This window comes from Bos taurus, chromosome 5 (assembly GCF_002263795.3).
Source record: "Bos taurus isolate L1 Dominette 01449 registration number 42190680 breed Hereford chromosome 5, ARS-UCD2.0, whole genome shotgun sequence".
In the NCBI taxonomy this organism is placed as follows: Eukaryota; Metazoa; Chordata; class Mammalia; order Artiodactyla; family Bovidae; genus Bos; species Bos taurus.
The window spans coordinates 53,869,647-53,895,658 of NC_037332.1; the positions used below are offsets into that span (position 1 = coordinate 53,869,647).

The 26,012-nt window shown below is 40.3% G+C and overlaps 1 protein-coding gene across 5 annotated transcripts in view; it reads right to left on the reverse strand.

Moving 5' to 3' along the window:
* SLC16A7 (solute carrier family 16 member 7) overlaps positions 1-23,285 on the reverse strand; it is a 200,899-nt gene extending 177,614 nt beyond the window's left edge. For 2 of the 5 annotated variants that reach the window (XM_005206687.5, XM_059886703.1), the window contains exon 1: positions 23,122-23,185. The gene's annotated coding sequence lies outside the window, so the exon portion shown is untranslated. Of the gene's footprint in view, positions 1-23,116 lie in introns of all 5 variants that reach the window. The other 3 variants (XM_005206689.5, XM_005206686.5, NM_001076336.2) reach the window with 2 other exon arrangements.
* Positions 23,286-26,012: the final 2,727 nt, after the last annotated feature.

Sequence of the window (26,012 nt, forward strand, 5' to 3'; positions counted from 1 at the left end):
ATACTGGAGGGGTTGCCATTTCCTCCTCCAGAGGATCTTCTCGACCCAGGGATCGAACCCATGTCTCTTGTGTCTCCCGCATTGACAGGGGGATTCTTTACCACTGAGTCACCTGGAAGCCCACAATTTAAATTTGACTTCATTAAAATCCTACTAATCTGAAAAGGAAGAGGGTTTACCTCACACATCAGATTAGGTAAAGACTAAATATCCACTTCAAGAGAAAGTATCTGGTAAAATCTTCAAGTTTAAGTAAGAAGTCACTCAAAGACTTTAAATGTTCATTTAGATACACCTAACATGCAAAATCACCCCCACTCCAGTACTCTTGCCTGGAAAATCCCAGGGACAGAGGAGCCTAGTGGGCTGCCATCTATGGGGTCTCACAGAGTCAGGCACAACTGAAGCGACTTAGCAGCAGCAGCAACACGTAAAATATTTTAGGGTAGCTGCTAAGTTTAAAAAAATTATAAAATTTCCCAGAAAATTTTCTTTATAATCAGGTGTTGTAAATGGGAATATATAGGTACAGGTAAAAAATATATATATAAATCACAAAATTATATTGGAAAAAATTCTACATAGAAAACACAGCCAATATCCAAGTAAAACAGTATTTTTAAGTCAAAGACATCACTTTTTGCACCATAATTTAATGGTAGATAGGCTATTCCCACAAAACCAAGGAAAAAGTGAATGGTAGATAGGAAGATGGGGAATGATGGTGTCAATGGTCAAAAGACATAACCTTTTCTCTTTAGAAGTTCTTGACCTTAATATGTGCATGTTATTAGAGATCACACACAATAAGATTGTCATTACTGAACAATTAGTACTGTTAACTTCCATGCATTTTGGACTTGGAGGGGAACATTCTACTTTAAAAGAATTAGCTTTTGCATGATCTTTATTTTCATTGCCTTGAAGGGTATGGGAAATGTGGAAGGAAAGTCCAGTGTGCTGATTAGTAGACTTCCAAACATTAGTCAATGTTTAGGAAATTTGTTCTAGGCCTTGAATGCAGGTGATTTTACTCATCTTTTAGCCTCATTATTTATTTTATTTTATTTTTAATTGGAGGATAATTATTTTACAATACTGTGATGGTTTCTGCCATACACCAAAATGAATCAGCCATAGGTATACAATGCCCCCTCCCTCTAAAACCTCCCTCCCATCTCCCTCCCGATTCCACCTCTCTAGGTGGTCACAGAGCACTGCCTTTGGGTTCCCTGTGTCATAAAGCAAATTTCCACTGGCTATCTACTTTACACATGGTAATGCATATGTTTCAATGCTATTCTCTGAAATCATCCCAGCTTCTCTCTCCCCAGCTGTGTTCAAAAGTCTGTTCTCTATGTCTGCATCTCCACTGCTGACCTATAGATAGGTTTATCAGTACCATCTTTCTAGATTCCATATATATATATATGTGTTAATATATGATATCTGTCTTTCCCTTTCTGATTTACTTCATTTTGAATAATAGGCTTTGGGTTCATCCACCTCATTAGAACCAACTCAAATGCATTCCTTTTATAGCTGAGTAATATCCCATTGTGTATTAGTCCCATTACTGAGTACAACTATATTTTTAATTTCATTGGTCTCAATTTGACAACACAACTAGCAAAAAAATACTAAGCAGCTATATTTTTAATTCTATAATAACACAGAAATCTATATTGGTCAGCCATGTAGTTTAACAAATGTTTGAGTGTGAGGTATAAACAATAAAGCTTTAGAATATGGTGAGAAAAATGATCTAGGGATGCTGAGTTGCCTGTTTAAGGAAATCTATGAAGTATAGCAGATAAGCATATAAATTGTATTGATAATTATACAACTTAGTGATATGGCCACAAGCTATAAATGCTATACAGCTGTAAAAGGAAAGATAATTTTGGGTTACAGATGTCAGGGAATGGTTCCAATATTTTTTTCTTAATATTTTTGCAATATACAGTAAATGTCTTTGCCTCCCACACAAATAAAAGAAAAACACATAAAACCCACACAATTACATAAAGTGTGGTCAGTCAGTTAATAATAGTAAAATAAAGCTATATTTTAGTAATTAAGAACTTTTATCAAAGGAGTTCAAAATTTTAGAATGCCTCTATGTATAATGTAGCAATTCATAGAAATAAGAGGACAAAATGCCAGTAAAATAAATGTTTTCCTAATGATTAAAAACTTCAGTGTTTAGGAAATCAAAGTTATTCTATGAATAATAAACAAAATAACCATAGTGACCTCACATGAAATGTGTTCTTTTAGTTCTCTAATAATGAAGTTATATTTACATTCTTTTGAGTAGATTAGGCCAGACCACGGCTCTCAAAACTTAACTCCCCACATCATTTTGCTTTTATTATGATTATATCAACATAAAAATTTTAGTAATCCATATGACCCTGATGTTTTGCATTTTATTATGGAAAGAGACAGTGGCCACCTACTTCGTTATACATTGCAAAATACCTTAGAATATATTATTACATGTTTGAACTATGGAAATGAAATCCAAATTCAGTTACTCTTCAGGCACATGTCGGACTTTATAAATAATATTTTCAAAATTCTATTTTGTTTAAACACAGAGGTATTTCCTCCAGGCACTGTTTCCTCAGTGGTGCTCCATTAAGTGAAATTCTGTTCAAAAACGGCATCTGTAATCAAGTTTGGAAAATTCTGAACTTAGGCATTACCCAAACAGACTGTAATTTGGACTGTAATTTGTCCAAAGCCAAGTGGTGTTTTATGAGTACATTAATGATGAATGATGACTACCCTGGTGGAGTAGTGGGTAATAATCTACCTGCCAATGCAGGGGACATGAGTTCAATCCCTGGTCTGGGAAGATTCCACATGCTGAAGAGCAAATAAGGCCACGTGCCACAACTACTGAGCCTGCACTCTAGAGCCTTCAGGCTGCAACTCCTGAAGCCCACACGCCCTAGAACATGTGCTCCACAACAAAAAGCCACCACAACTAAAGGTAGCCCCTGCTCACCACAACCAGAGAAAGCCCATGTGTAGCAACAAAGACCCAGCACAGCCAGAAAATAAATTAATTAAAAATAAATAAATAAATGATACCTATATATGTTAGGGCTTCCCTGGTAGCTCAGTAGGTAAAGATTCTGCTTGCAACGCAAGAGATCTGGGTTCAGTCCCTGGGTCAGGAAGATCCTCTCTCTGGAGAAGGAAATGACAACCCACTCCAGTATTCTTGCTTGGAACATTCCATGGGCAGAGGAGCCTGGCAGGGTACAGTCCATGGGGTCGCAAGAGTCGGACACAATTTAGTGACTAAACCACCACCCCCACCTATATATGTTAAAAAAGTAATGATGGATGAGGATATAATTGAATAAGAATAAACCATTTTGCCTTTATAAATCTTATGAGTACACATTACTTTAGGTAATATATTCACATGACTAAAGACTTGTCAAATAGAAAATGACATATGCAGATTAGATCTTTTATTTCACTCTTCATGGAGAAATGGGTCTAATACTAACTCTAAAATTAAAAAAAAAAAAAACTGATCTCATTCACACTACATATAAACTCAAAATACTATGCATTAGAAAAACATCGAGATTAATTATTTCATAAAGTTAGCCATCCACCTCGCCAAACAATACATTTATGCCACGTGCACGTTCAGTTGCTTCAGTCATGTCTAACTCTTTGAGATCTCGTGAACTGTAGCCCGACAGGCTCCTCTGTCCATGGGATTCTCCAGGCAAGAATACTAGAGTGGGTGGCCGTTTCCTTCGAACGCATGTGTTTTACATATCTTGCATTGGCAGGTGGGTTCTTTACCCCTAGTGCCACCTGGTAAGTCCACTTATGCCACAACATATGACAAAATCTGCAAAGTCTTACTGATCTGAGATAAATTCTCAAGCAGAATATGACTTTTAACTGGGTTATGATGCTAGAAAATATGCTATTAAGTATAATAAAAGAAATGAGTTCCAGTTACCTTTTATATACTGAATGTTACAGGAAATGTGGAAATACATAACACATAGCTTAGTTCTCCTCATGTAATGGGCTTATTGTGTAAATGCTGAAATTCCCTTAATTTCTATTGACTATAGTTTTGTCCAGAATAAAAGTGACCCAATTCCCCTTCTTCATTCTATTGAACATTATTTTTTACCTTTATTAAGAGTTGACTTGAGACAACTTGAATAACTAAATATTAATAGTAGAAACAAGTAGTCTTAAGATCATAAGATAATTTTTACACAATAAAAGGCTAATAAGATAACTTAAAAATCAACTCACAATATTTCCTTTTTTGTATTCATGAAAAAATATGTTGGAATTTTTTTCATTAAAAACCAAAATATCTATCAAAAGTCAAAGGAAATTTAAGAAAAATGAAGAGCTTATCTATAGACGACAAACAGAAATTGAGCACTTTTAGAGGACCACCCAGAATATCTGTATTGCATGACAAATGATTCTTGTTGCTGTCTAATTTTTTCAGTTTTGTTTGAAGTAAATGATCAAACGGTTTGGTCAGAAGCAAACAGAGAATTTCCATAAAAAGATGTTATTTAGGTATTATCAGAGTGCTTCCTACCTTCAGTAAATACTTTAATAAAGTGCTTCCAACTCTGTTCTATGACAAGTAAAATGCTGTAGAAGGAAATTCCTACTCTATGTATTGATAGCTAAAGGTTACAGCCCAGGGTGGTAAATCTACAAGCCAGTTACTTTAGGCACCATGCTGTTGCATGTTCTTTGTGCTTTTCTTTGTCAGTCTGGCTTCTGGCAACTTTTAGGTTCCCATGACTATTATCTGTAGTTTCCCCTTCCAGTAAAGCCAAAGGGCATTTCAGAGGGCAGTCAGTAGGTGCTGGCCAGAGTCAATGCCAAGATCCAACAGAGTCAAGTCATGGAGCAGGAACCAGGCCAGGGTCCAAAATGAGGCAACATGCAGGTTCCAACGGGCACATCTTTTTAGACTCTCCAGCACTTTATAAAGCTCACAGATAAATCCACGTTATGTGTTCAGAAAACATAAATGCCAGGAGCAAAAATGTCTTCATGATGCTTAGGACACTACTTGTTCAGCAACATGCCAAAGATGGGTTTCTGGAGTAATGGCAGCAGCATCCATGACACTATGAGAACTGGAACAGTCACCAAAGATACAAATGCCTGGTCACTTTGCTGGTATTATTATTATTGGCACAACTGTGTGACTACGTGGTGTACTAGTTTCACAGAGCCAACAAATGCAGCATCTGAATGTCTGCCAATCTTGGCACACACTTCTCTCCACATACCCATTTTCAATCCTATCAGGAAACTACTCCTACAAGAAAATGTGAAAAAAAAGAAAAGGTAAAAGTCAGTGTCAAGTGAAGGAAAATAAAGTTTTTAGTAGTGATCACTGATATATTGGAAACAAAAATCAAGCTGTAAAATTAAAACAATAACAAGGTTGTATGTGTTTTTATTTTCAGATTTCTAGGAATTTGAGAGAATTCCCAGGAATGTAGAAAGGGGATGTCTGCATAGGCAAATAATATACTTTTTTTTTTAAAAAACAAACTTTGATTCTCTTTTGAAATTAAGTTTAAAAGTGAGCCTAGAGATTATCATACTAAGTGAAGTAAGAGAAAGACAAATACATGATATCACTTACATGTGGAATCTTAAAAAGTTATACAAATGAACTTACAAACAAAAACAGACTTACATACATAGAAAATAAATTTATGATTACCAAAGGAGAAAGGGGGGATAAATTATGAGTTTGGCATTAATAAATATACACTACTATATATAAAAAAGATGAACAACAAGGACCTACTTAGCACAGGGAACTATATTTACTATGTTGTAATAACCTATAATAGAAAGAATCTGATAAAGAATCTATATATATACATATATGTATACATATATATATACATATAAAACTGAATCACTTTGCTATATAGCTGAAACTAACTTAATACTGTAAGTCAGTTCAGTTCAGTCGCTCAGTCGTGTCCGACTCTTTGCGACTCCATGAATCGCAGCACACCAGGCCTCCCTGTCCATCACCAACTATACTTCAATTTAAAAATATCATGGCACTTCAACTACCTTGTATTATCCTGATGCCTTTTAATAACATAAAGAGCATATCAGAACCACTTTCTTTGATATCATTAATTACTTGATTTCAAAAATGGGTGGTCCATTTCAGGAGCCAAAACAGCCCTTGTAGAAAGTTTTCTCACCCCAATACATTATTTGGGGATATCATTTGTTTTCAGAATTAATTGATACTCCTTAATAGGATTATTGATCATAATTTTTTCAACTTGAATCTGTGTGTGTGTGTTCTCAGTCTCTTAGTTGTGGCCAACTCTTTTGACTCCAAGGACGATAGCCCACCAGGCTCCCCTGCCCATGGAATTTTCCAGGCAGTAATACTGGAGTGGGTTACCATTTCTTACTCCAGAGGATCTTCCTGACCCAGGGATGGAATCTGCATCTCCTGTGTCTCCTGCATCTCCTACACTGGCAGGCAGATTCTTTACCACTGTGCCACCTGGGAGGCCCCTAGACTATTCATACGCGTGTTCCGTTAACAAGGGAGCATTTCCTTTTTTCCCCATCAACTCTGTGCTATAAAATAATATTCAGTAGGTGGTATGTTTATGTGCTTAGTTGCTCAATTCTGTCCGACTCTTTGCAACTCCATGGAATGTAGATTGCCAGGCTCCTCTGTCCATAGGGATTCTCCAGTCTAGAATACTGGAGTGGGTTTCAGGGCCCTCATCCAGGGGAACGTCCTAACCCAGGGACCGAACCCAGGTCTCCTGCATTGCAGGTGGATTCTTTACTGTCTGAACCACCAGGAAAGTCCTCAGTAGGTGGTAATAATACCTTATAATTTTCCCAGCCCTTCCTTGATTGGATATCTTTTGCGGGTCAAGGAAGGGACATTTAAATTGCAATGCACAAATTATATTCTATTGTCAATGGCAAAGAAAAGTCCCATTCACATTGTGTGTTAGTGGATAAACAAGACATAGCATTCAATTCAACTGTCTCACATTTTAAAACATGTAGTACCTCAATTATATATTTTGAAGTTTTTCTTCTATGAAAGAAATACATTTTAAAACAATGATGTTGGAATTTCATTACAGCACCGTCTTCAACATGCTACAGTTGAATGCTCCTGTTCCTGTAACAAGGCTATGTAAAGAGCTAAATTGCTTATAGTGGGAAACTTCCTAAGTCCTTTTGAAATGAACTCTGTATAAGATGAATTCTTGCAATGAATTTCAAGTATAATGAAGTTATGGTACTTAAATGAACCAATTATTACTAAGATTTTTTTTAAATGTGACATGAATAGTTTTTCTTATTAAGGTATAATTGGAACTGAATGTACCTATTTTAAAAAGCATAATCAAGTACTCAAAAAAAAGGTTAGAACAATATTCAGATCCCAATTTATTTAAACATAGCCTTAATTAAATAGTGTTATCCATGTCTACTCAATTTCTTGGTACTAGCATTCATCCCAACATGCACAGTTCACAGAGCTGACATTTTTGAAAGAAGGATTATTCATGCGTGCTACGGTCGGAATGCTTGTGGCCCCCCAAACTCATGATCAAATTTTATGCCCAATGCGATCATTTCAGGAGGTAGGGCCTTTGTGAGGTGTTTAGGTCATGAGGATGGAACCCTCATAAATGGAATTAGTACTCTGATATATACCCTCACAGGGCTTCGCAGCTGGCACTAGTGGTAAAGAACCCATCTGCAGGAGACATAAGGGAAGCAGGTTCAATCCCTGGAAGATCTCCTGGAGGAGGGCACAGCAACCCACTCCAGTATTCTTACCTGGAGAATCACAAGGACAGAGGAGACTGGAGGGCTACCGTCGATGGAGTCGCAAAGAGCTGGACATGACTGAAACCGCACACAGATACAGACCTCACAGGGCTCCAGAATCCTTTCCACAGTGCCAGGACACAACTGAAAGTCTGAAACCCAGAAGCAGACCCTCACCCAATGACACTGGCACCCTGATCTCTGACTTCCAGCTTCTAGAACCCTGAGAAATAAATGTGATGTTTATAAGCTACCCAGTCTATGGTGTTTTGTTACAACAACCCAAATGGACTAAGACAATACGGAAGAGAGACAAAATACAATTTTGCCAACATTTATCTTGTCCTCTTAATTTTTTGTTTGTTTTGTGTGAAAGACTTACAGGTGTGATTTTCATATTTAAAAGCAGGACTCTTTTAAAAAGCAGCACATTCAAGAAGGACAGAATTCTAACTGTTTCTCTATTATCTTCCCCACAATTTCCCTTTTCTATAAAATGTGTGTGCAGAGAGGGAGGAGTCTACCTCTACCTGGGATGACTACATAGAACAGAGGGGAAAATATGGATTTTGGAAATAGAGCTTTGTGGATTTTGGAAATAGAGCTAACCCACCTGACACATCAGATGCTTCATTTCTTCCTAAATTAGTGAAAACGATACAGGATACCCATGTAACAGGGCTGTTGATGTTGTCAGATAGTGACTTTCTGGATTATGTGAGGTGATATATGTAAGCCCCTGCAGCTATATCTCTGAATATGTGTCTTCTCTTTTTTCTTTTCAAATTCCAAAAATCTAAGTATGTAAATAGTTTGAATGCCAAGAGAAGACCAAAAAAATTACATCTTTCAATTTAGATTTTATAGACCACATCTCAGTATCTCACTGTATAGCTGAGGAGACGTTAGTAGTACTGCTTTAAGACAAAAACTGGTAAAATAAGATGTTTAATAAAATGTGAAATAATTAAAATAGTGCTGTGACCCCATGGACTGTAGCCCGCCAGGCTCCTCTGTCCACGGGATTTCCCAGGCAAGAATACTGGACTGGGTTGCCATTTTCTTTTCCAGGGGATCTTCCCAACCCTGGGATCGAACCTGTATCTCCTTTGCCTCCTTCATTGGCAGGCAGATTCTTTATTGTAGAGCCACTGGGGAAGCCCGATTTAAAACTGATTATATCCTAAAAAAGTTGGAGGGAACATTTACTCTTAAATGAAAGTTACAGATCAAATATGCATAATAATTTTGATCATTGATACTGAAGTATCCCAATGAACAGTAATAATTAGGTTTCTAAGCATTTAGAATGAGATTTTTTAATTGGTAATACAGCTATATAAGTGTATACAGCCTTTTTTGAAATGGTTGAAAACAAATGTACATAATGGGCCCACAAAGGGTAATAGAGTAATAAAACTGTTATTGGTAAAAATAAATTTAAAACAATAAATTTTGCATGCTTCCTATTGAAGTTTTTTTTTTTTTTTTCTTTAAATAACTGCGTTACTAAGAAAATTAACAATAAAAAAGGAAAACATTTTTAGATGAGCTTGAGATCTGACATCACTAAATCCTCCAGTAGTAGGCCATTGCTGTGTGTAATTAATGTTCTTCCCCAGGGCACAGTGGCCAGATGACTCTCCAGAGAGATGCTAATGTGGTCCATGGGGGATGGGCTTACATTGTCTTATATCCCCTGAGGTTTCTTCTGAACTGTTCACCTTTTCCTATCTGCTTATTATGCTGTCATATCCATTAGTGATAATGCAAATATTCCTGCAGTATCTGCCACTTTTTAAGTTCAGAAAAAGAAACTGGTACATTGATTGTTTTTCTTCTGAAAGAGGCCATGCTGCTAAGTCGCTTCAGTTGTGTCCGACTCTGTGCGACCCCCATAGACGGCAGCCCACCAGCCTCCCCCGTCCCTGGGATTCTCCAGGCAAGAACACTGGAGTGGGTTGCCATTTCCTTCTCCAATGAATGAAAGTGAAAAGTGAAAGTGAAGTCACTCAGTCGTGTCCGACTCTTTGCGACCCCATGGACTGCAGTCCACCAGGCTCCTCCGTCCATGGGATTTTCCAGGCAAGAGTACTGGAGTGGGGTGCCACTGCCCTCTCCGTGAAAGAGGCCATAGCTTTAGGAAAACACATTCAAGCATTTTATTGCTACATTGAAGACACCAGACAATAAATACCTGGAATTCATATGGTACTAGGAAGGGGCACTACAGAAAAAGGAGGACATTACAAATAACTGAATCTTAAGAGGCAGGGTTAAGAGCTATGGATCTCATTTTACTTAGACTATTCATCTCTCAGCTCTAAAACGTTCCCACTTCTTTCATTGAAGCTTTCTTTGATCACTCCATTACATAGCAAAGTCTCCTTCTGGAATCTTAGAGCAGGGGTCAACAAATACTTTTAGCTAAACTGAAAGATTTTTCTCTAAACTGAAAGTTTTCTCTAAACTGAAAAATATTTTAGGATTAGCAGATTTAATCACAACTATTGAACTCAATCTGCAGCAGGCAATCTGCCACAGACAACACAGAAACCAATGGGCGTGGCTATATTCCAGAAAAAAATTTTATTTATATGAACAGGAAGGAGGCCAGATGCGGCTCAAGGATTATCTGTACTTGGTTAACCAATGTTGTAGACAATCACTGCTCTAACATTTTGACACTCAGTCCTACTTGATTGTTCTTTAACTCCCCACACAGCGAATGTCTCTGAAATTAGTCTCCTTAGGGAGATCAGGAAAGATGACCTAGACATAATCTTTTCGAGTCTTTGTGCAGATTATTTCATGGAGCAATGCTCAATTATTTACTGATTTAAATTGACTTAACATATGCGAGCAAGATCTACTTGCCATTAGCAGCCTGCACTGAAACATCTTCTGAGACACTGACCTTTGGGGTTCTCTAATGGACAGCTTCATCTTGCTGAGCCTTTATTCGACCTGCATATATATTACTTGGTAATAATGAAGAATAGAAATTCTATTTTTAAAAGATCAGACACATAGGAAGGACTTAAATGTTGCTTTAAAAAAAAGTACAACAACAGTTATGTTGACATAGGTTTGTATCTTAGTATGAACAAACATCTCTAAATCCTGATAGCAAATTGCTATTGCTTTTCCCTTTCCCACAGTCTTTAAATGTGTTTATATGTGCTACTACTTCTAAGTAGAAAGTCAGGAATTTCCATCTTAAAACTCCTTTAGGATATATTCCCAGTTGATGTTACTAATTTTGTGTCTATGTGAAAAATTCAGCACTTAAATATTTTTGCAGCATCAATATCAATGTTGAATTCTCTTCCTGTATGTGTTTTGCCAAGAGAACACACTGGTCATAGCAAACACCCTCTTCCAACAACACAAGAGAAGACTCTACACATGGACATCAGCAGATGATCAACACTGAAATCAGATTGATTACATTCTTTGCAGCCAAAGATGGAGAAGCTCTATACAGTCAGCAAAAACAAGACTGGGAGCTGACTGTGGCTCAGATCATGAACTCTTTATTGCCAAATTCAGATTTAAGTTTAAGAAAGTAGGAAAAACCACTAGACCATCCAGGTATGAACTAAATCAAATCCCTTATGATTATATAGTGGAAGTGACAAAGAGATTCAAGGGATTAGATCTGATAAACACAGTGCCTAAGAACTATGGATGCAGGTTCGTGACATTGCACAGGAGGCAGTATTCAATACCATCCCCAAGAAAAAGAAATGCAAAAAAGACAAAATGGTTGTCTGAGGAGGCCTTCCAAACAGCTATGAAAAGAAGAGAAGCAAAAGGCAAAAGAGAAAAGGAAAGATATGCCCATTTGAATGCAGAGTTCCAAAGAATAGCAAGGAGAAATAAGAAAGCCTTCCTCAGTGACAATGCAAAGAAATGGAAGAAAACAACAGAATGGGAAAGACTAAAGATCTCTTCAAGGAAATTAGAGATAACAAGGGAACTTTTCATGAAAAGATGGGCACAATAAAGGACAGAAATAACCTAACAGAAACAGAAGATATTAAGAAGATGTGGAAAGAATACACAGACGAACTATACAAAAGAGATGTTCACGATGCAGATAATCACAATGGTGTGATCATTCACCTAGAGTCAGACATCCTGGAATGCAAAGTCAAGTGGGCCTTAGGAAGCATCACTGTGAACAAAGCTAGTGGAGGTGATGGAATTCCAATTGAGCTGTTTCAAATCCTTAAAGATGATGCTGTGAAAGTGCTGCCCTCAGTATGCCAGCAAATCTGGAAAACTCAGCAGGGGCCACAGGACTAGAAAAGGTCAGTTTTCATTCCAGTCTCAAAGAAAGGCAATGCCAATGAATGCTCAAACTACCGCACAATTGCACTCATCTCACATGCTAGTAAAGTAATGCTCAAAATTCTCCATGCCAGGCTTCAACAGTAAGTGAACCGTGAACTTTCAGAAATTCAAACTGGTTTTAGAAAAGGCAGAGGAACTAGAGATCAAATTGCCAATATCTACTGCATCATCAAAAAATCAAGAGAGTTCCAGAAAAACATCATCTACTTTTGCCTTATTGACTATGCCAAAGTCTTTGTGTGGATCACAAAAATCTGTGGAATATTCTGAAAGAGATGGCAATACCAGACCACCTGATCTGTCTCCTGAGAAATCTGCATGCAGGTCAAGAAGCAACAGCTAGAACTGGAGGTGGAACAACAGACAGGTTCCAAATTGGGATAGGAGTATGTCAAGGCTGTGTATTGTCACCCTGCTTATTTAACTTATATGCAAGTACATCATGAGAAATACTGGACTGGATGAAGCACAAGCTGAAATCAAGATTGCCAGGAGAAATATCAATAACCTCAGATATGCAGAAAGTGAAGAACTAAAGAGCCTCTTGATGAAAGTGAAAGAGGAGACTGAAAAAGTTGGCTTGAAACTCAACATTCAGAAAACTAAGATCATGGCACCTGGTCCCGTCACTTCATGGCAAATAGATGGGGAAACAGTGGAAACAGTGTCAGACTTTATTTTTGGGGGCTCCAAAATCACTGCAGATGGTGACTGCAGCCATGAGATTAAAAGACGCTTACTCCTTAGAAGGAAAGTTATTACAAACCTAGATAGCATATTAAAAAGCAGAGACGTCACTTTGCCAACAAAGGTCCATCTAGTCAAGGCTATGGTTTTTCTAGTAGTCATGTATGGATGTGAGAGTTGGGCTGTGAAGAAAGCTGAGCACTGAAGAATTGATGTTTTTGAACTGTGGTGTTGGAGAAGACTCTTGAGAGTCCCTTGGACTGCAAGGAGATCCAACCAGTCCATTCTGAAGGAGATCAGCCCTGGGATTTCTTTGGAAGGACTGATGCTAAAGCTGAAACTCCAGTACTTTGGCCACCTCATGCAAAGAGTTGACTCACTGGAAAAGACCCTGATGCTGGGAGGGACTGGGGGCAGGAGGAGAAGGGGACAACAGAGCATGAGATGGCTGGATGTCATCACCAACTCAATGGACATGAATTTAAGTAAACTCTAGGAGTTGGTGATGGACAGGGAGGCCTGGAGTGCTGCAATTCATGGGATTGCAAAGAGTCTGACATGACTGAGCAGCTGAAATGAAATGAACTGATGTGTCAAAACTCAGAGTTTTGTCTATATGTGAAACACCCATATTACTATAAAGTCAATGATTTGTTGTTGTTTGAATTTCCTACTTGGATCAGGCTGTGAAAGTAATATTAAAATTCATAAATACCTGTGCACAGAAGCAGATTTTTCAAGAATAAAGAGGCTCTGCCTCAAAATGCACCAAAAATATTAGTAAAGATAAAAGAATAATAATTGTGATTACTCCTTATGTTATCTGCATTATTTATTTACTCTCCAGCAGCAATCCTGTGATATAGGCTTTATTGTTTCCATTTTTTAAAAATGAGGCAACTGAGGCTCTGAAGGTTTACATAGCTTGATTTTGGTTAAACAGCTGAGATGTGGCTAAATCAAAATTCCACCAAGGTCTGTCTATCTATCCACAAAGACTCTGATCCAACATGTGACACAGTGATGGAGAAAAAAGGGAAAGAGAAAAGAGAGACCCACAGACTAAGACAGACTACAGTGAACACGACACTGGAGCTCTGCACAAAGCTGATGGAAAGATATAAATTGCTTAAACTTGCTTTGAAAATAGGTTCCATTATTTGTGTGACTCAAGACTAAAAGGATCTTACTGTTTTATTCACAGCCATCTCTAACATCTAAAACGGTGTCTGGAGCACAGTGGATGAATAAATAGTTGTTATTAAAGGATTACATTCTCTGGCTTGAAATATGTCAGAGGCTTTATTCAAAATCCCATTTCACAGCAGAAGTGACATGTACATATCCATGAGAATTCTCCAGACACCCCTCTGTTCATGCATCCACCGCTGCCCACAGCCTAGCATATCCGCAGGAGTCCCGCCACCCAATGCACACTCCCCCACCCCCCATCATCTTGCTACCTGTGCTAAAGGGATCGAATTCTGGAATTATTGTTTATTCAGTCCTTAATGGCTCCCCAGCCTCCCTGAGTCCACAAGTGATAAGAGGTCATTATTTTCTCGAAGCCTTTTAGTTTGGTTCCAGATATTTCCTTTAAAAAGTAAGGAAGTCTTATCATTCTTCCAACTCTGTGTTTTAACAGATCAAGTCCTGTTATCCTTGACTAGTCTTTTTTATTTTTTTTAACATTTCTCAAACTTCCTTCCTCTAGAATCTCTTAAAATCCAGTGCAGAATTGCATATTTTAAAATACTAATATTGAGAAGGTACATTGTGGTTAATAGATTCAGGACCAGATCCCTCCACTGACAAGATGTACAACCTTGGGCAAGATACTTATCCTCTGGCCCTAATTCCCTTACCTGTAAAATAAGGGTCATAATAATGTTTTCTCACAAGGCTTAGAGGATTAAATTAGTTAAAAAGGTGTAAGATGAATATGTAAAATGATGCCTGGCATGTAGAAGTCCTGGATAAAGGCAAGCTATTTTTACTCAAAGTAATCTCTATAGCTTTATGTAAGAGCCACATCTTTAGTCTCTAAATTCACTTATTATACATACACACAAACATACACACAGCATGTTAGGTTCTTTACCTCTTATGGCATTAACCAGCAAAGACAAATAATTTTACTGAGAGGCTAATTTCTAATTGTAAACAGAATTTAAAATGAGTTTCCTTCTTTCTTCCCTTTCAGTGTTTATTCATGTATTCATTCATTATACTCAGCCTAATGGGCCACAGAAAGAAAATGTTCAGCTCTGAGGTAACAGTGGGTCCTTCCAAAGGCAGATCTCTCTATATGCCTTTATTTCCCACCTTCTAATTTCGTCTGAAAAAAGATGACACTGATGGCCAGTGGGATCATGAGCAAGTAATCAAACATTTATATTCATAAACAACCATTTTCATCCTTCAACTATTTTGTACATAAACTGACTTTCCTAAACTTGAATGCTTCCAGAAACATATCGGCCCTAAAAACAAGCTTAACCAGGTCACATAAAGAAGAGATAAAAAAGTGAATATTTTACATTCATAGAGAAAACATAAGACATGTCAGCTGTCACCACAAATGTACAGGCTGTCAGTCAACCCAGAAAAAGATTTATTTTGTGTGGCGCCAGAAAGCTAAGGACCCTTGGTAGAAGTAAGAAGAATGTAGTCACAACTGGAACTGCCTTTAAAAGAACAGGCTGCCTGAGTACACATTTGTTGTTGTTCAGTAGCTAAGTCGTGTCTGATTCTGACCCCATGTACTGCAGCATGCCAGGCTCATCTGTCCTCTACTGTCCCCTGGAGTTTGCAATACACATACTGAAATCTTAAAAAAGCTTCTTGTACCTATCCAGAGGCTTCAGAGAAAATTTGGATGTGGTGTTTATACCCAGCTTTGAAGGTTGAAGCTTGACATGGAAACAGCAGGAGGTTAGAGCATTTTAAGATGAAAGAACAGCACGGCCAAAAATGGGGAGGCAGGAAACGGAATGAAAATAAATGAGGCACAAGGGACAGTTCAGTTTGACCTGAGGATGGTAGCAGTGGGAGATGAGCCTAGAAAAGATTTTCAGAAATACAGAGATTGAAATGTTGGTCCTTAAACCTAGGTAACGGGAATCACAAGTGTTATTAACATATAGGAAAGGGAGGTGTATTTCAGTGCAAGTATCTGGAGGCACGTACAGAATTAACTAGGACATTGGGAAACTATTAGCAAGGAGATCAGCTAAGAGACTAGGATGTGAGTCTAAGTAGTATGTCAAAAGTGCCTGGACTCCGGCAGCATCAGAAAAGAGGACATTGATGAAAGAAATATTTTGAATGTCTTAGCAACTGACTGTAAAATTTAAGGCTGGGGCAGGGGGTGGGGGACTTGAGGTTCTTGTTCTAGATTAGAATACTAACACCAATAAAAGAAGCAGAGCCAACAGAAGGAAAGAAGAGTGTTCAGAAGAGACCTCAGGGTGTTGGCAGTGTCAGCAGCACAGAAGAGGGGAGCTGTCCAGCAGGCATTTGGAAAGTTCTGGCCACAGCTATGTGAAGGTCAGGGTTGAAGATAATGGCTTGAGTGTTACTCCTACTGAGGTCAAAGCACAGTCCAAGAGAGGACAAACTTTGCCAATGGATCAAATTTAGACAAGAGAAGAATTCAAAACAGAAGTTGAGGAGCACATACTTGAGTGAGTAGGTGAAGTGCAAGTCGCTCAATCCTGTCTGACCTTTTGCGCTGGCCAGGCTCCTCTGTCCATTGAATTCTCCAGGCAAGAAAATTGAAGTGGGTATCCATTCCCTTCTTCAGGGGATTTTCCTGACCCAGAGATTGAATCCAGCTCTCCTGCATTGCAGGAGCATTCTTTATCATCCGAGTCACAAGGGAAGCCCGAGAGTAGTGGAGTGAGTAGCCTATCCCTTCTCCAGGGGGTCTTCCCAATCCAAGAATCAAACCGGGCATTGTCTCCTGCATTGCAGGCAGATTCTTTACTAGCTGAGCTATGAGATGAAAGGAAAGTCAAAGAGGAAGCCACTAATGAGCAATCAGAGAAGTAGGAGAAACACAAAGAGCACCTAGAAATCAAGAGAAGAGTTTAAGAAGCAGCAGGTGCCAACACTGCCAAAGGCTGTGGATAGTGTGAAGTCAGTGAAGATTTAGAGCCTCAGAGGCCAGTTACAACCTGATTAATACTTAATATATCTTACAAGGAAGAACTCTTTTTATCCTTTGAAGAAAACACAGAAGAATTTCTTATTGGAAGATAGACCAATTTCAAAGATAATTTCCTTAAACATTTTCAATTTGATTTTACTGGCCAATAATTTTCAATCACATATAGTACCTTTCTTCCAAAAAGTGTATTCAATGTCAGGGGACACTTTTGGTAATTATGACTAAGGGGAAACTATCAGCATATGGAGGGCAGGGGTCGCAGACACCAAGTGTCCTGCAATAAAAGCGGCATTCCTACACCGTGCAAAAGAGCCCCGCCCAAAATGCCAACACTGTCACCTGTTGAGAAACACTGTTTATCACGGAATGTTGTGGTAGTGGTGGTTTAGTCGCTCAGTTGTGTCTGACTGTTTGCAACACCATAGACTGTAGCCTACCAGGCTCCTCTGTCCAGAGGATTCTCCAGGCAAGAGTACTGGAGTAGGCTGCCATTTCCTTCTCCAGGGTATCCTCCCAACCCAGTAATAAAACTGCGTCTCCTGCCTTACAGGCAGATTCTTTACCAACTGAGCTACAAGGGAAGCCGATCACTGAATGTACCTTTTGTATATTTGAGAAAAACTGACAGAACTTCAGTTTCTGACATTTTAGAGAATCAATTTCAAACACAGACAAATATTATTAATCAGTTCATCCCTTAGAAACTTCTCAAGTGAATGCATGCCTTTTTGCTTTTACTGTTTATTCATGTCTAATCTAGTTCCAAAAGAAATAAATTACTTAGTAAAGTAGCTTCTTATAATTTATAACTTCTATACATTAGCTCTAATCAGAAACTGTTTAGGAGTGTGGATGATTAATAATACTACATGTCATTGTGCTATTAGGTATGAAACAGCCAACATTTAATGTAAACACTTTTTAAAAATACCAATATTTGGTACAGACCTTTACTTATCTAAACAAATATTTCTCTGTGTTACCATTCATACTAGATACTTTCATTGAAAATTTTAATTTTTTTTATTAAGTGCCATGTTTTAATTCCAAACATGACCAAAAATTAATCAGCAGTTCAGATAACTAAACCAAATTATTGTTGTTGTTTAGTTGCTAAGTCGTGTCTGACTCTTTTGCAAATCCATGGTCTGTAGCCCACCAGGCTCCTCTGTCCATGGGATTTCTCAGGCAACAATACCGGAGTGTGTTGCCATTTCTTTCTCCAGGGTATCCCGCCAACCTAGGGAATGAACCCGCATCTCCTGCATTGGCAGACGGATTCTTTCCCACTTTACCACTGAGCCACCAGGGAAGCCCTACTAAACCCGATAGCATGTCATTTTCTTGTGGGGCTATCTTAACTGTGCAAAACTTTTAACAAAAATACCTTTACACCAGCATCTTGTAGTTGTTACCCAAATGCCTTGTAAAATTTTCATAAACTTATCTGGAATTTCAATAAAGGTTAATAAAAACAAGTGAATCTTCCACGTAGGTAGATTAGGACCCTGTATTCACCATTCAGGGACCTATTGAGAAAATGAAGCTTTCTCTGTAAGTTTGTAAAAGAAAGTCATATTACTCAAAGATATTTAGTGTATGCAGTTGTTTCTCAACACATTCCCTACATACTTTGATCCAAATAGTTTTGAGAAAGTCAACAATGATGACCTCTCAATGAGAGTTCATTCAATGGCTTATTATGCAATCCAGGACTATCATGCCATCTACTGAGAAACTTTGCTTTTCAAAGGGTTCCCAAAAATCTGTTAAGAAGAATAAGCCAGTGAACTTTACAAAAACCTATTAGTCTTAAGGCCAAATATTTAATACCTGACACTAGCTACCATGTATTTTTTTTTTAATAAAACATTTATTTACTTGGCTGGCATGTGGGATCTGGGTCCTTGATCAGGGATGGAACCCGGACCCCTGCATTGGGAATGCCAGGGAAGTCCCTGCACCTTTTAAAACAAGAGTTAATGCAAATATGAAAGATTTGGATTTTTTACATTTATTGGAGGCTAACTGCTTTACAATATTGTGGGGGCTTCTGCTATACATCAGTGTGAATCAGAGACCACATATTGAGTTATTTCTATGCTTGTGCTCACACAGTGTAAGTAACAAAGGAATCATAAAAAGATCCTCAACTGTCCTGCCCCCAGGGCAGAGTTCCACGAGGAATTCCCTGCCAGACTGAGAGTTGTAGGCAAGAAAGGATGCTCACTCTTCCTTTGTTTCTCCCTCCCTCCTTGCTTCATTTTTTCTATAATCAGTTGTTCAGGACTATCACCTGCCAGGCACTGCACGAGGAAGGAAGAACACGACAGACGAAGTCCCTGCCCTCAATCAGCTTCATGCAGAAAAAGCCATACTACTCAGTGGATAAAGTCAGACAGCCTACCTGGGGGCTCACCCCCACTCAGCCACTTGCTAGCTGTGCACTTTGCGTCAGTTTCTTAACTCTCTGCGCCTCTTCTGTAAATGTGAGTATCCATAGATCCTCCTCTTAGGATTGTTAAAGTGATAAAAGGAGTAACAGACGGTGCCCAGAACATGGTGAGCATTAGAGAGAAAATGTTATAGTGAATATACTCTTGGGGTACATATACACAATGGAGTATTACTCAGCCATTAAAAAGAATACATTTGAATCAGTTCTAATGAGGTGGATGAAACTGGAGCCTATTATACAGAGTGAAGTAAGCCAGAAGGAAAAACATAAATACAGTATACTAACACATATATATGGAATTTACAAAGAGGGTAACAATAACCCGGTGTACGAGACAGCAAAAGAGACACTGATGTATAGAACAGTCTTGTGGACTCTGTGGGAGAGGGAGAGGGTGGGAAGATTTGGGAGAATGGCAATGAAACATGTAAAATATCATGTAGGAAACGAGTTGCCGGTCCAGGTTCGATGCAGGATGCTGGATGCTTGGGGCTGGTGCACTAGGACGGCTCAGAGGGAGAGTATGGGGAGGGAGGAGGGAGGAGGGTTCGGGATGGGGAACACATGTATACCTGTGGCGGATTCATTTTGATATTTGGCAAAACTAATACAATTATGTAAAGTTTAAAAATAAAATAAAATAAATTAATTAATTAAAAAAAAGAAAGAAAAGAAATAAATCCATTAGCAAAGACATTCTTCAGGGAAGGGATGTCCTGCCTTCATAACAACAGAAAATCCTCTGTTACTTGTTTCTACTGGGTCAATGGGCAAATGGATGGGGCTGAACACACAGATTTCTGAAGCAAGGTGCCCTTCTCAAATGTGCCTCTTAGCACATCTTACATTTCTTAAAACTGCTACATCCTTTCAAATTCCTTGAGAAACATGCTTCTTCCATTGAGAAGGAAACAAACAGCAAAGAGGACAGAAAGAAGATCAGCCCAGATGACTAGATGTTTTTGTTGTTTTTTTTTTTGAGAGCAGAATTCCAACCTTATTTATCTTTGTAACCACAGTGCAGTGTCTGGAGTGATTTTAGGGTTTCAAAAATAGCTAGTTTATTTTTGTCAAAATATATTTTTATAGATTTTACTTTTGGCAGTGCTGGGTTTTTGGTGCTCTCTCTAGTTGCCAGGAGCAGGCGCTACTCTTCAGTGTGGTGTTCAGGCTTCTCATTGCAGTGGCTTCTCTTGTTGAGGAGCAGGGGCTCTAGGTCAAGTGGGCTTCAGTGGTTGCAGCACATGGGCTCAACAGTTGTGGTGCACAGACTCAGTTGCCCTGAGGTATATGGGATCTTCCTGGACCAGGGATCAAATCCGTGTCCCCTGTATTGGAAGGCGGATTCTGGATCACTGGACCACCTTAGCTAGTTTATTTTTCAGGTGTTTTCAGTATACTTTATTCCTCACAATAGCACTTCAGGGTAGATACCACTAATTTCATTGTATGAGTAAGAAAAACTAAGGATAAGACTGTTAAATAATTACTTAGTCTTACAAAAGTGAAGAAGTGAGCTTGAAATCCAGGTCTAACTCTAAAGTTAATTACCTTTTTCCATGTGAATGTCTCAAAAAAAAAAAAGTTTGATAAATGAATATATAATGAAAAGCAATCACAGGAGACTTCTTTTACTTCTGATCCATGATCCAAGAATATAACTCTCCATAAAGGATATTTCTTAAAGTTTCTTTGCCCTTTTTCCCTTCAGGAGGGCGTAAGGCCAAAAATATCAGCTAGATATTATAAAAGACTAAATGCACGTCTACAAATAAACTGAGCATTTATAGGAAGGGGCACTAATTTGGACATTGAGAAACAAGTGTTAAAATTTCCGTTCACTTACCATTATTGAAACAGCCCAAAGGGGAGGGGAGTACATAACTGCAAACTGCTGATGTGAATTTTGCAAAAAAAAAAAAAAAACAAACTAATTTCTGACTTTATGAGTTGTTACACAACACACTGAGTTGCTTAAGTAATCTTTCCCTTTTACTGAGATCATTCAGTTGCCGGCTGACTTAGATTGCTTTAAACGCAATGTGCTCAGAAGCAGAGAGTGGGGCTAAGATTGCCTCACCAGGGCCATGAAAGGGTCACCTCATTCAACCCTCATCAGTCTCTGCTGCCAGAACCCAGCTCTAATTTTTCAGCCAAGTTCCTCCAAAATGCACACTTCGTACTTGAGATTCCAGTGACACAGCACTGTTAAGCCAAGGGTCCGTTGAAAGTCTGCACCCTCCCGAGTTCCCAGTTTGGATTTACCATAAAGCACTGGGTGCCAGGAAAGGGCATTTAGAGCTCACTGTTTCCTTCCGCCCACGCTTTTCAGCTCCACCCTCATCACTGCTGGTGGTTTTACTCCCCTGCTGTGCCCCTTAACAGACCGGAGAAAGAAGATACGACAGGCTAGCTTTACTACTACTACCAGAGGTACTTGTACAGTAAACCGCACGTTTCCTCTCCTGCGTGTGTTGCGTGTGTAATTTTAACTTCCCTGACGTAGATCACAAATTTCCCTCCTCAGCCCTACCAGGAAAGTGGCCTTGCTCACAATCCCCCCAACCCCCACCCCGCCCTGCCAAGACCAGTCTGCAATTTCGCGGAAGTTAGGGAAAAAAATGGGGTGGAGACAGGAGCCACCCAAGCAGCATCCACCCGAGAGAGGAGGCAGTTCACACGTGAGCCACCTCACTAGCCTCCTCGCTACCTGGCTGGGCCTGGCACCCCCAGCGTGGCGCCACAGCTCTGCCAGGAAAAACAGCCGGGAGGCGCAGGCCCTCCTCCGCCCGCGTTTAAGTCACGTTCCTTTTCTGTCCCCGGGTGTGTCTCTCCCTTACACACCTTTCTTTCCTTCTGCCTCGCCTCCGCCAGGCTACCTGGGACACAAAGCATAAAAAACTCTTACGCCACCCCCGACCCCGGTATTTCGTCCCTTCTTCCCAGCCTGAGTGCGACCATCTGCTAAAAGAAGAGGCTCCCTATACATTCTCACCCCCATCCCCACTCCCGCCCAATACCCAGCTTCTCAGTCCCGGCCCACCAGGTATGCTGGCGGGCACGGGGCGAGATGCTGCGGAGAAGCGCCAGGTGGGAACCTGCCAGGGAGACTCGTAGGTCCAAGAAAGAAGTGGCGGGGGGTGGGGGGAGGGTGCGGGGGAACAGCGCCGGGGGAGCCTGGGTGCCAGAGCTCCGAGTGCCGGAACCTGGCGGCCGGAAGCGCGCGCGGGCGCGGAGCGCTCTCTGCGCTGGACCCCTCGCGACTCCCCTCCCTGACGCGCGCGTGCCCGCAGCCCGCGCCCGACTGCGCCCCCGCAGGTCCCGCGTTGCACTCCGCGCGCTTCGGTGACGCGAGCTCTCCGGCGGCCGCTCCGGGAATTTTTGTCTATATAAGGGCTCGCGGGCAAATTTGGCTTTGGAGCGCGTGTCACAGACTGGCCATTATTTTCACACGCTCGTGCCGTTCACCCGGGCAGCTCGGGTGACAGACGCGCGCTCGCCTTCCTCTCCGCCAGCGTCCCCTCCTCCTCCTAGTCCTCGTTTCCTCCCGGGGTGTCACTTACTTTACCTGGTCTCCGGCACTGGGTGGGCGCTGCAGCGGTCCGTCCGCCGCCTGTTCGCCTCGCTATCACAGGGTGAATGGAATTATTTATTTATTTATGTCCCTGGACGAGTCCTCGCCCGCCGCAGGAGGTGGAGGAGGAGGAGGCAGCGTGGAGGGGAGGCGCGGCGGCTGAGCTCCCTAGTGGATGCCGAGGAGCGCGCGCCTCGACACCAGGGGAGGGACGGGGAGGGAACGGGGATGGGGAGGGCGAGGGCTCCGCGAGGGGGAGGGGGCCGGGGAGGGCGGCGGCGATCCCCCGGGGCTTTGCGGGAACCCGGGGCCGCGGGTGGGCGCCAGCTGCAGCCCAGTGACTCCAGGCCGACTGAGCATGCTCCAGGCAACTGTCAAAGACACTTTGATGGCTCGGAGCGCTGCACTGCAGATTTTACTTTTGACCCTGAGAGAAAGTCATAAGTCTGGTCGAACTGTTGTTCCACATCGGTTGGGACGTGCTTTACTCGAAGTACTTGGCGCACAACCTAGGAGCCGGTGTGTGGTACCTTTGTGTAGGTACCCTGGGCAGTAGGGCAACCTATAGGCAGGGAAAGCCGTACAAAAAGAGAAGAACCTGGCCCAAGGCACGGAAACATAATTCTGAGTCTCCTTGTGAGCTCGCAGTTAAAGTGTTGGGCCATTCTTCAACTGAAGTCTTTTGGGGGGCACAAGAAGAAGGACCACTGCAGTGCTGGAGATTCGGTTCATTCACCGAATCACTCACTCTAAGGGAAAAATAAATTTTACCCCGAGGGTGGAAGAGTAGCACAAAAGGACTTGAAAATGTGAAACATGTGAGAGAAAGTCATTTGTAAATGAATTCGTTTTAGTTTCTCAAGTTATATATATTTATTTATTGGCCACATAGCCTGTGGGGATCTTAGTTCTCTCACGGACGGAACCACGCCCCCCGTGCAGTGGAAGCAGAAGTCTTAATCACTGGACGGATAGGGAAGTCCTTCAAATTATTTAATTCTTCAAAATAGGACTTAGTTATTTGCTACACACACACACACACACACACACACACACACACACACACACACACAGGCTCTCGCTCACACTCACACTGCTAGGGATAATGGTAAAATCAGTCTTGGTTTGATTTCTTATACCTTTATTTCCTCCCCCTGTCTAGACATGTTTCAGGAGAAGTTGGAAAAAGGAAGTGCTGGAAACGAACATTTACATTGGCTTCCTTTAATTTTTTTAAGGTTGAAGTATTACTTAAAAAGAAAGAATCTGGAAGAATAATCAGGGTCTTGGATTTGAGAAATCATTTTCCAGTTTTTCTGTCAATTACTGACCCTCCCCCTTTCCTGCTCCAAAAAAAAAAGTGAAAGAGATAAAAATGTTGCATTCATCTTAGGTAAAAAAATGTAACTTATTAGAAGCTTTTGTTTGTTCTAGAATTAAATCATTTCTAAACTGCCAAGATAATTTAATTGAAATAATTGCAATTTTGAAGCCCAAGGGACAAAGAATCAAAATGGTGTTATGGTAATAATTATAATTACTTATTTATTAAATGTTTATCACTGTCAGACACTGTTCTAGGTACTTATGTGAATTATCCCAATTAATACAATAACACTATTCGATTTGTTGGCTGAAAAAAATACACCACACAGGAGTTGTGAGTTGTTTAATTTGAGGCAAAATGAGGTCTATAGCCTGGAAGCCAACATTTCAGATAGCTCTGAGAAACAGCCCTCAAGAGCCAGGGTGAAGGTCGGTATTTATGTGACTTTGGTGGAGGTGGGGTTACATGCAAACAAGGACATGTTTTTGCAGAAGGTTGCTGCTAGTCACGAGGAGTAGAGGTCACCATGAAGGATTTTAATTCTTTTCTAGATATGAGAAGATGTAAAAACCAGGCTTGTAAAACCTCCTGAAAAATATCTAACTATCTAGAGGCCTTTTCTGGAGAAGGCAATGGCATCCCACTCCGGTACTCTTGCCTGGAAAATCCCATGGATGGAGAAGTCTGGTGGGCTGCAGTCCATGGGGTCACTAAGAGTCGGACACGACTGAGCGACTTCCCTTTCACTTTTCACTTTCAGGTATTGGAGAAGGAAATGGCAACCCACTCCAGTGTTCTTGCCTGGAGAATCCCAGGGACAGCGGAGCCTGGTGGGCTGCCGTCTATGGGGTTGCACAGACTCGGACACAACTGAAGCAACGCAGCAGCAGCAGCAGCAGAGGCCTTTTCTGCCAGTTTTTTCCAGAGCACAGAGCGCCTCATTTCTGATCTCCACTCTGAACTCCTCTTATGGGTTGTTGAAGGTCAGCAGCTGCAGCAGCTCATGATTTAATCCTGTAGCAATAGATGGCAAGTGCCAATTTGTAGCTGGCAGATTATTCACATTTTACAAGTGGAAACTAAGTAGTTGGCTAAATTCACATTGCCTTGCTTCTACCACAGCTAGTATGTAGGCTGGAATTTTAGTTTCTGCTAATAGTTTATTTCTATTACAAAATAGTAACAAAGTCAACTTTTTATTGCTATTGGAAGATTTAGGTGAGATGATATGTGAAGTTTATGGAAGATAATATAAGATGAATTAATAACGTTATTAGTAACATCAAAAAGTTTGGAAGACAGTATTGCACACAGAAGGGTAGTTTAGAAACTATGGCAGAAATTCCAGAAAGAACTTTAATTTCAAACAAACAAAAATCTGCAAACTGACACTTGGATAAGATATAATAGACATTCGATAATGATGGAACGTACATTTCATTTTCACAAAAAAAGAATGTTAAATTTTAAAAAGAAACATTAAGACACACATTTCAAGGTCATTTTCTTGAGTGTTCACTGTTGACATTTTTCTAGTTCATTCATTGTTTTTATTTTA